This window comes from Sinohyriopsis cumingii, chromosome 11 (genome assembly GCF_028554795.1).
Source record: "Sinohyriopsis cumingii isolate HCF-2022 chromosome 11, ASM2855479v2, whole genome shotgun sequence".
Lineage (NCBI taxonomy): Eukaryota > Metazoa > Mollusca > Bivalvia > Unionida > Unionidae > Sinohyriopsis > Sinohyriopsis cumingii.
The window spans coordinates 99817569-99829910 of NC_142971.1; the positions used below are offsets into that span (position 1 = coordinate 99817569).

The 12342-nt window shown below is 34.6% G+C and overlaps 2 non-coding genes across 2 annotated transcripts; both read right to left on the reverse strand.

The window, feature by feature from the left end:
* Positions 1 to 31: 31 nt before the first annotated feature.
* Trnak-uuu (transfer RNA lysine (anticodon UUU)) lies at positions 32 to 104 on the reverse strand. Its single transcript has one exon. It is a non-coding gene; the product is annotated as a tRNA-Lys (tRNA).
* A 3647-nt stretch (positions 105 to 3751) lies between these two features.
* On the reverse strand, positions 3752 to 3824 carry Trnak-uuu (transfer RNA lysine (anticodon UUU)). The gene has a single exon. It is a non-coding gene; the product is annotated as a tRNA-Lys (tRNA).
* Between the last annotated feature and the right edge of the window lie 8518 nt (positions 3825 to 12342).

The window sequence follows — 12342 nt, forward strand, 5'->3', positions numbered from 1 at the left end:
GTATAAATTTGTAATGGTATTAAAAATTGTACGCCCACCGTGGGACTCGAACTCACGACCCTCAGATTAAAAGTCTGATGCTCTACCGACTGAGCTAGGCGGGCTACTTGTTAATGCATGGTCGAATGTTGGCTCGGGTAGTTATGCGCAACATGGTTAATCGTTATCTCATCAACTTCACATAGCTAGCGTCTAGGATTGATTGGATCTTAGATGTTAGCCCCTTATGGAAACAATAATCCAGTTTATATGGCAATCAACCATTCACGGAGGAATTTAAATTTTGCTGCCTAAGGAAATGCACAAATGTGTCATTAGCCGAGCAAGTTGCTAAAGTTAAGACAAGTCATTGTTTCTTTGTGTTAACAGTTATGATTTTACAGTCCGGACAACACAAACACTATCCTTCTGCTCTTCTCTTAAATCTTCGCATTCTTTCCTTAATTTCTCTCAGTTAATTACACATGTGAAAATCACCTGTCTTGAAATTTTTTGTTTCCAGAGAAAGCAATGCTTACACACTACATAATCAATTAAATAGTACCTGTAAGTTGATAAACTTGCTTCCAATTAATTGTTCTCTATACATATTTGTGATTTTCTTCTATGGATCGGTACAGGAGAAAATACATAAATACGGAAGGTGTTGTGTTAGATGTGGTGGTTTTATTTCTACGACATGGGAGATTTGAGTGTGTGTGTGTGTGTGTGTGTGTGTGTGTGTTTGTGTTTGTGTGTGCATGTGATTTGTATTTTTAAGGTAGCTTTTAAGAATTTTTCAGTCATATCGCTACGATGTCTGCAGTGTGGCAGTTTATAGTGATGGCTAGCACTGGGGCATCATGCCGCAGACATGTAGCATGATGTCCCACCCAGTCACTTTATCCTGAGATCCGGCCGACCAGTCCTAACACTAACCTCTTAATGCTGAGCCCCAAGCAAGGCAGCTGTTAGTGCCATATTTGTAAGTCTTTGGTATGAGTCGGCCGGGGATCGATCCCACGAACTGCCGCATCCGAGGCGTACGCTGTAATTAATAGGCCACCGGAGCTTTTAGGGATATTTGTTCATTGTCACGTAGTGAGTAGTAGCTAATGAGTTTTCACTCCTTATTGTCTGTATTTAAGTACGTGGAGTTGGACTATTTGGTCAGTCATATTTTGTATGTTCTTCTTGTAACATTATTCTTCAGGTATATTTATTGTTGTGTTTAGATATTATTTGGAAGCAAACATTTGTTTGAATTATTCATTGGAGCCACAAAATGCTACGTGGGTTAAAATATTATTTTTGGCCTATTGTGAATTATTTCTAAAGAATTCTTGAAAATGCCATTCTGATATATCAAAACTGTTGGTAGACCAATGCATTTGAGGATGTAGATTTTATTCGGAACATTCTATTCCTTTGGACTTGAAGATAACATTTTGGGATGAGTTTGGATGCAATTCATAATGCTGTAAGTCCCTCTTATATTTTCATTTTACAATTTTGTTAACTGAATTATTTGTTCAGTATTAGAAACCGTTTTGGTTTTGCTTATGTTTGTTTTTTAGTGTATGACCATAGATTCGTAATACTATTGGGTAATTATGACTCATTCATTTCTCAGTTAACGAACTAATATGCAGCATTACTGGAAATGCAAATATGATGGCAGCAGTGGGGGACGCATTTACTGAATTTTGTTTTCATAACAAAAAACTCTTAATTCCAAAGACTTGTGCAATTAAATGATATTAACGTGAAATGTAAAGAAAAGCATTTTCGTTTGAACCGAGCTCTGGGCATCTATCTGCACCATAAGTGCTAAACGTCATGTGATACAAACATGGCCGCGCCCTTTAAATATGTAATGGAAAGGGCTACGCAGCAAAATCCGAGACTGACAAACTGACAGAATTTGGATGAGTAGTGCCCCAATCTCAGTCGCTAGAGCATCCGACATTTAATCTAAGGGTCATGGGTGAAAGTCCGAGGGTAGGTGGTTATGATTTAGCTTCCACTGATTTTCAATTGTTGTCAAAATGAATATAGATATACCTGCAAGTATTTCTCTCCTTTCCTAAAATGTCCCTAAATGAGAGCGTATCCACATGTCCATGCGAACGGGATAGAGTACCCAATTTAATCAACTCTAAGATATGTTGATCATTCTGTCAGCATTTCTTCTTGATTCCAGTAAATCTAACGCATCCACTATATCATATGCAAATTGAATGCATTCATATTATGATACGAATATTATTAAAATATACGGACAGAAGCACAAAAGTCAACGCCAGTCTAAAAGCTCCACCTAACAGACAATATATTTAAAGTAATGAGACACTACCACTGCAAGCTACTATCAGTTGTTTCGTGTTCTAAAGAGTTTACTCAAACGTTGTAATGGAGACAAAACGAAGAATGCACCGTGAAGACGTATAAAGACTTCTCGGTTCAATCAACAATAACTGCATGAGATATGCATGCAGGATGTGTTCACGGTTTTAATGGAGGTACGATCACCGCCTCTCGGACACCTGAATTCGGTGGTCACAACATCGCGGTATAGAATGCGATGATTGTATTGGTGAAAATACTAAGTCTTAAAATTAAATTGCTGCCGTCCAGTTTCGGATGCTCAATCTAAACGAATGAAAATATGGATTTTTTAAAATGATTTATCAATTGCGAGTTTTGATAATAGTTCTCGATTTAAGTAAGCTAAAGAATGCAATGCATCGTTTGAGAATTAAATGCATTAATCTTACGATTCAAACAATAACATAATATATAATTCGCAATGTAACACAAATCTCAAAGGAATTTTAAAATCTGCGACTAAAAGTTAATATGTCTTAAATTGAAGAGAAGAAAAGAGACTAGCACTGCAAGGTACTGTCAGTTCTTTCCTGTTCTGATGAGTTAGATGAAACTTTGCAACGTGGAGAAAATAAAGACTGCACCGTACATATGTGAAAGAAACCTATCTTAGATCAAGTCAAGAAGGTTACAATAATGAGTTCACAGTTTTGTGGGAAGTATGATTACGGGGTATCGGACATTCGAAAGCAGTGGCCAAAAGGATCGCGCAATCCGGTGAGGTGATATCAATGGTTAAAACACAAAAAAGAAGAAGAAGAAAAAAAAATGACCAAAAAAAAAAAAGCAAAGAAAGAAAGATGTTAGTCCTAAAAATGAATTATTGCTGACTTACAATGTTAGTTGCTAAATCAAAATGAAGAAATATTTGGGAAGAATTGTTTATCAGTATTTTGGAAATTCCCACAATTGATAATAATAATAATAATAATAATAATAATAATAATAATAATTATGTGGACTTAGTACAGCGCCTGAGACGTAAAAGCGCTAAGAGCTCGAAAATATTAGATAACAAACATAAATATACACCAGTACAAGGATAGGATAGAAAAATCCCAACACTATTGAATTACAAAACAAAAGGCTTCAATAGAAGTATATAGAATATGTAAATGAACTTACATATTTCATTCACTTTTTATCTGGATGGGTACATACAGGGTCACTACCATAATCAGTACCTTTATGAGGGCTGTGTCGAAACCAGAAAGACATTGACAAGCTAATGAATTTGAAGAAGAGGATATCAAAATTCAACATAAAAATGATTATATGAGAAAAGAAAACGTTTCTGTGGGACATTTACCATCACACCTATTTGTAGCCAAATAGACGCGTGTACAAAGTGTAGTATAAATTTGTAATGGTATTAAAAATTGTACGCCCACCGTGGGACTCGAACTCACGACCCTCAGATTAAAAGTCTGATGCTCTACCGACTGAGCTAGGCGGGCTACTTGTTAATGCATGGTCGAATGTTGGCTCGGGTAGTTATGCGCAACATGGTTAATCGTTATCTCATCAACTTCACATAGCTAGCGTCTAGGATTGATTGGATCTTAGATGTTAGCCCCTTATGGAAACAATAATCCAGTTTATATGGCAATCAACCATTCACGGAGGAATTTAAATTTTGCTGCCTAAGGAAATGCACAAATGTGTCATTAGCCGAGCAAGTTGCTAAAGTTAAGACAAGTCATTGTTTCTTTGTGTTAACAGTTATGATTTTACAGTCCGGACAACACAAACACTATCCTTCTGCTCTTCTCTTAAATCTTCGCATTCTTTCCTTAATTTCTCTCAGTTAATTACACATGTGAAAATCACCTGTCTTGAAATTTTTTGTTTCCAGAGAAAGCAATGCTTACACACTACATAATCAATTAAATAGTACCTGTAAGTTGATAAACTTGCTTCCAATTAATTGTTCTCTATACATATTTGTGATTTTCTTCTATGGATCGGTACAGGAGAAAATACATAAATACGGAAGGTGTTGTGTTAGATGTGGTGGTTTTATTTCTACGACATGGGAGATTTGTGTGTGTGTGTGTGTGTGTGTGTGTGTGTGTGTGTGTTTGTGTGTGCATGTGATTTGTATTTTTAAGGTAGCTTTTAAGAATTTTTCAGTCATATCGCTACGATGTCTGCAGTGTGGCAGTTTATAGTGATGGCTAGCACTGGGGCATCATGCCGCAGACATGTAGCATGATGTCCCACCCAGTCACTTTATCCTGAGATCCGGCCGACCAGTCCTAACACTAACGTCTTAATGCTGAGCCCCAAGCAAGGCAGCTGTTAGTACCATATTTGTAAGTCTTTGGTATGAGTCGGCCGGGGATCGATCCCACGAACTGCGCATCCGAGGGGTACGCTGTAATTAATAGGCCACCGGAGCTTTTAGGGATATTTGTTCATTGTCACGTAGTGAGTAGTAGCTAATGAGTTTTCACTCCTTATTGTCTGTATTTAAGTACGTGGAGTTGGACTATTTGGTCAGTCATATTTTGTATGTTCTTCTTGTAACATTATTCTTCAGGTATATTTATTGTTGTGTTTAGATATTATTTGGAAGCAAACATTTGTTTGAATTATTCATTGGAGCCACAAAATGCTACGTGGGTTAAAATATTATTTTTGGCCTATTGTGAATTATTTCTAAAGAATTCTTGAAAATGCCATTGTGATATATCAGAACTGTTGGTAGACCAATGCATTTGAGGATGTAGATTTTATTCGGAACATTCTATTCCTTTGGACTTGAAGATAACATTTTGGGATGATTTTGGATGCAATTCATAATGCTGTAAGTCCCTCTTATATTTTCATTTTACAATTTTGTTAACTGAATTATTTGTTCAGTATTAGAAACCGTTTTGGTTTTGCTTATGTTTGTTTTTTAGTGTATGACCATAGATTCGTAATACTATTGGGTAATTATGACTCATTCATTTCTCAGTTAACGAACTAATATGCAGCATTACTGGAAATGCAAATATGATGGCAGCAGTGGGGGACGCATTTACTGAATTTTGTTTTCATAACAAAAAACTCTTAATTCCAAAGACTTGTGCAATTAAATGATATTAACGTGAAATGTAAAGAAAAGCATTTTCGTTTGAACCGAGCTCTGGGCATCTATCTGCACCCATAAGTGCTAAACGTCATGTGATACAAACATGGCCGCGCCCTTTAAATATGTAATGGAAAGGGCTACGCAGCAAAATCCGAGACTGACAAACTGACAGAATTTGGATGAGTAGTGCCCCAATCTCAGTCGCTAGAGCATCCGACATTTAATCTAAGGGTCATGGGTGAAAGTCCGAGGGTAGGTGGTTATGATTTAGCTTCCACTGATTTTCAATTGTTGTCAAAATGAATATAGATATACCTGCAAGTATTTCTCTCCTTTCCTAAAATGTCCCTAAATGAGAGCGTATCCACATGTCCATGCGAACGGGATAGAGTACCCAATTTAATCAACTCTAAGATATGTTGATCATTCTGTCAGCATTTCTTCTTGATTCCAGTAAATCTAACGCATCCACTATATCATATGCAAATTGAATGCATTCATATTATGATACGAATATTATTAAAATATACGGACAGAAGCACAAAAGTCAACGCCAGTCTAAAAGCTCCACCTAACAGACAATATGTTTAAAGTAATGAGACACTACCACTGCAAGCTACTATCAGTTGTTTCGTGTTCTAAAGAGTTTACTCAAACGTTGTAACGGAGACAAAACGAAGAATGCACCGTGAAGACGTATAAAGACTTCTCGGTTCAATCAACAATAACTGCATGAGATATGCATGCAGGATGTGTTCACGGTTTTAATGGAGGCACGATCACCGCCTCTCGGACACCTGAATTCGGTGGTCACAACATCGCGGTATAGAATGCGATGATTGTATTGATGAAAATACTAAGTCTTAAAATTAAATTGCTGCCGTCCAGTTTCGGATGCTCAATCTAAATGAATGAAAATATGGATTTTTTAAAATGATTTATCAATTGCGAGTTTTGATAATAGTTCTCGATTTAAGTAAGCTAAAGAATGCAATGCATCGTTTGAGAATTAAATGCATTAATCTTACGATTCAAACAATAACATAATATATAATTCGCAATGTAACACAAATCTCAAAGGAATTTTAAAATCTGCGACTAAAAGTTAATATGTCTTAAATTGAAGAGAAGAAAAGAGACTAGCACTGCAAGGTACTGTCAGTTCTTTCCTGTTCTGATGAGTTAGATGAAACTTTGCAACGTGGAGAAAATAAAGACTGCACCGTACATATGTGAAAGAAACCTATCTTAGATCAAGTCAAGAAGGTTACAATAATGAGTTCACAGTTTTGTGGGAAGTATGATTACGGGGTATCGGACATTCGAAAGCAGTGGCCAAAAGGATCGCGCAATCCGGTGAGGTGATATCAATGGTTAAAACACAAAAAAGAAGAAGAAGAAAAAAAAATGACCAAAAAAAAAAAAAAGCAAAGAAAGAAAGATGTTAGTCCTAAAAATGAATTATTGCTGACTTACAATGTTAGTTGCTAAATCAAAATGAAGAAATATTTGGGAAGAATTGTTTATCAGTATTTTGGAAATTGCCACAATTGATAATAATAATAATAATAATAATAATAATAATAATAATAATAATAATTATGTGGACTTAGTACAGCGCCTAAGACGTAAAAGCGCTAAGAGCTCGAAAATATTAGATAACAAACAAAAATATACACCAGTACAAGGATAGGATAGAAAAATCCCAACACTATTGAATTACAAAACAAAAGGCTTCAATAGAAGTATATAGAATATGTAAATGAACTTACATATTTCATTCACTTTTTATCTGGATGGGTACATACAGGGTCACTAGCATAATCAGTACCTTTATGAGGGCTGTGTCGAAACCAGAAAGACATTGACAAGCTAATGAATTTGAAGAGGAGGATATCAAAATTCAACATAAAAATGATTATATGAGAAAAGAAAACGTTTCTGTGGGACATTTACCATCACACCTATTTGTAGCCAAATAGACGCGTGTACAAAGTGTAGTATAAATTTGTAATGGTATTAAAAATTGTACGCCCACCGTGGGACTCGAACTCACGACCCTCAGATTAAAAGTCTGATGCTCTTTTTTTTTTTTTTTTTTTTTTTTTTTTTTTTTCTTTCTTTATTTAAAAAAAGCTTTGTACAGTATATAAGTTAAAAATATACAGTCAGTATGTACATAGTAGTTTGTAATGCTATATTACAAAACAATGATTCTACAATAGTATTTTATTAAGCTATATTACAGAACAATGATTCTAAAAATTTTTTTTGTAATGCTATAGTACAAAACAATGATTCTACAATGTAATAAACACTTTATCCTCTTCTATTCTCATTAAAGGATTATCTTTTACAAAATACTTCGTAATCAAAGTCTGATTTTTGTCTTTGTAATGTTGATACGCATATAATATATATTTTCTAGTCAAATATTGGAACAATCTTTCGATGTCTATTTGTTTCCCTAATAAAGACATAATGTTTCTTCTTTTGTAAATGCACAATCGAGCAATGCTCAGAATGTAGTTCAAAAAATAACTATTTACTGATTTTGTTTCTTTGTTATATCCTATCATGAGCATTTGCTCAAAAGAAGTGCTATTGAGAACACCAACTCTACAATTTTTAAAAAGAATCTCAACTATATATACAATATAATTCTTAAAAGAGCTTAATTCAGGACATTTCAAAAACATGTGAAATAAATCCTCTGTTTCCAATTGGCACACTGGACATAAGTCATGATCAATTTTGCCATAGTATTTTAGTCTCTCTTTTGTAAATATTCGATTGTGCATTATTCTGTAATCCAAATCTATACAATCTGGGGTCTTGAAAGGTAGGTGTATCAATTTCCAGTATTTATGCTTTTCCAAACTAAATATCTTACTCCAAAAGGAAACAGAAGCTGGTTCTTGAAAAATCAACGTACATAAAAGCTTGTAAAATAGTTGTGTTGTACATAAACAGAGGTCATATAATTTTGTATCAACTCTGAGAAACATATTATTTCTCCCATTGGTTACAGTGGGTTTTGACTCTGTTGCAACAATATTTCTCCAGCCTAATGGTATACTTTCTATTATGCAATTATAGTCTTTTTTTATCTTATCTGTTTTGATCTCAGAATTTGATTTGTATATCATTTCTTGAATAGCTCTATAAGGTAGTATTCCAGGTACAAATTCATATGTAATATCCTGAACACGAACAATTCCTGCTTCTATAAATTCTGCGAAAAACAACGTTTTACCAGCACATGTAATATTAGGATTTAAAAAGAGAGGTTGTTCAAAAACATTCCTCACATCAATATTTGTATCGATATTATTTCTAAGTTTTTCCCATGCATGAAACATTTCTCTGTAAAATATAGGTAGGGTATTCAATTGTTGCTTATTTAAAGACATGAGAAACAACTCTTTGGTCAACCTCATGTTCAGGACAGTAGATAAAAAGTGATCAAAGGTATTTTTCCACATAGCATGGCAATTCACATCAAAGTATCTTTTTAAAAATTTTAGTCTGAATGCATACATTTTCATCTTTATATCAGTTAACTGTAGTCCGCCATTTCGCTTATCACCAATTATTGTATAATAGTGAACCAAATGGGACTTTCCTGACCAGATAAATCTGAGAAATAATTGCTTCAATTCATCAGCAATCATATCAGGAAGAGGCTGAACTGACACTATGTACAATACTCTAGAAACTAATAAGTTATTAACAACTGTTACTTTTCCTTGTATTGTCAAATATCTCTGTGACCACAGTTGCAATAAGTTTTTAATTTTAGACAATCTATCATTCCAGTTCAGTTGCTCACATAACTTTGCACATTTTCCCACATAAGCTCCCAAAATTAAGATGACTTGATCACACATTTGAATTTGTAATTGTTTGCAATAATCATCAGTAAGTTTACCAGATCCAATACACAGAAGTTCTGTCTTTTCCTTGTTCACCTTTGCACCAGATCCTTTACAATACAAGTCAAGTACATTAAAAGATTGATTAATGGATTGTGTGTCCGCTAATGTCAAGGTTGTATCATCTGCATGTTGAAAAACTTTACTTGTATTACTAGACAGTGGGAGTGGAATACCTTTGATAGTGGGATTTGCTTTGATAGCGAGTCCTAAGGGTTCTGCTGCTAATACATATAACATTGCTGATATAGGACAACCTTGTCTGACTGAATTTTTAATTAAAAAGGGTTTCGTTAGATGACCATTGCATTTAACACTACTTTTAATTTCATTATAAAATATCTTTATCCACTGAATAAAATTGTCACCAAAACCGAACTTTCGTAAAACAGAAATCAAATATGAGTGGCAAACTCTGTCAAACGCTTTTTCTTGATCAATTTTTAAGATATATCCCTCAAGATTGTCTCTCTCAACCATATCTATAATATCTCTTACAGTGACTATAGTATCAGCAATATCTCTCCCAACTATACAACATGTCTGAGTTTGAGAAATAATTTTGGGTAATACCATTTTTAAACGTGTAGACAAAATCCTTGCCAAAATTTTATAATCTACATTAAGTAAACTGATAGGACGCCAATTTTGCAATCTTCTATTATCCCCCTTATTTTTATAAATAAGTGATATAACCCCAAATCTCATTGATCTCGACATAATATTGTCATTCTTAACACTCTGAAAGATGTGCAACAGAATATCATATATACAATCATAAAATTTACAATACCACTCTACTGTCAATCCGTCCGGGCCGGGGCTTTTATTTTTAGCCATCCCTTTTATAGCTGTATGTATTTCATCAACTGTTATTATGGCATCACACATATCTTTATCCTCATCAGATACAGAACAGTTTACAAAATTTAAAAGTGAATCAGTACAATTATCATCAACAGTTACCGAAGAATATAAATGACTATAAAACTGATGTATTTCATCTAAGATTCCGCTTGTATTTGAAATAATTACACCATCATCATCAATCAATTCATTGATTACATTTTTGTTGTGTCGATATTTCTCAAGATTTAGAAAATATTTAGTATTTCTATCGCTTTCAATTGCCCATTTGGCCTTAGATCTCAATATAGCACCCCGACAAAAATCAGTTTCATAGTCACTTAGCTGATGTTTTAGTTCTTCATATTTGTTAATGTCATATGGTTCTTTATTTGCGACTTTTTCTGAAAATGATTTTAATTTATTTTGCAATGTAAAGTATTCTTGTAATCTTTCCTTATTTCTTCTTGTACAGTATACTTGGGAAAATTTTTTAATTTTGTATTTTACATTATCCCACCAAATGAGTGGTTCACTGAAATACATTTCGTCAGTTTTTCCCTCGGTAAGAATTGATTTCCAGTCTGATGCTCTACCGACTGAGCTAGGCGGGCTACTTGTTAATGCATGGTCGAATGTTGGCTCGGGTAGTTATGCGCAACATGGTTAATCGTTATCTCATCAACTTCACATAGCTAGCGTCTAGGATTGATTGGATCTTAGATGTTAGCCCCTTATGGAAACAATAATCCAGTTTATATGGCAATCAACCATTCACGGAGGAATTTAAATTTTGCTGCCTAAGGAAATGCACAAATGTGTCATTAGCCGAGCAAGTTGCTAAAGTTAAGACAAGTCATTGTTTCTTTGTGTTAACAGTTATGATTTTACAGTCCGGACAACACAAACACTATCCTTCTGCTCTTCTCTTAAATCTTCGCATTCTTTCCTTAATTTCTCTCAGTTAATTACACATGTGAAAAATCACCTATCTTGAAATTCTTTGTTTCCAGAGAAAGCAATGCTTACACACTACATAATCAATTAAATAGTACCTGTAAGTTGATAAACTTGCTTCCAATTAATTGTTCTCTATACATATTTGTGATTTTCTTCTATGGATCGGTACAGGAGAAAATACATAAATACGGAAGGTGTTGTGTTAGATGTGGTGGTTTTATTTCTACGACATGGGAGATTTGTGTGTGTGTGTGTGTGTGTGTGTGTGTGTGTGTGTGTGTGTGTTTGTGTGTGCATGTGATTTGTATTTTTAAGGTAGCTTTTAAGAATTTTTCAGTCATATCGCTACGATGTCTGCAGTGTGGCAGTTTATAGTGATGGCTAGCACTGGGGCATCATGCCGCAGACATGTGGCATGATGTCCCACCCAGTCACTTTATCCTGAGATCCGGCCGACCAGTCCTAACACTAACCTCTTAATGCTGAGCCCCAAGCAAGGCAGCTGTTAGTACCATATTTGTAAGTCTTTGGTATGACTCAGCCGGGGATCGATCCCACGAACTCCCGCATCCGAGGCGTACGCTGTAATTACTAGGCCACCGGAGCTTTTAGGGATATTTGTTCATTGTCACGTAGTGAGTAGTAGCTAATGAGTTTTCACTCCTTATTGTCTTTATTTAAGTACGTGGAGTTGGACTATTTGGTCAGTCATATTTTGTATGTTCTTCTTGTAACATTATTCTTCAGGTATATTTATTGTTGTGTTTAGATATTATTTGGAAGCAAACATTTGTTTGAATTATTCATTGGAGCCACAAAATGCTACGTGGGTTAAAATATTATTTTTGGCCTATTGTGAATTATTTCTAAAGAATTCTTGAAAATGCCATTGTGATATATCAGAACTGTTGGTAGACCAATGCATTTGAGGATGTAGATTTTATTCGGAACATTCTATTCCTTTGGACTTGAAGATAACATTTTGCGATGATTTTGGATGCAATTCATAATGCTGTAAGTCCCTCTTATATTTTCATTTTACAATTTTGTTAACTGAATTATTTGTTCAGTATTAGAAACCGTTTTGGTTTTGCTTATGTTTGTTTTTTAGTGTATGACCATAGATTCGTAATACTATTGGGTAATTATGACTCA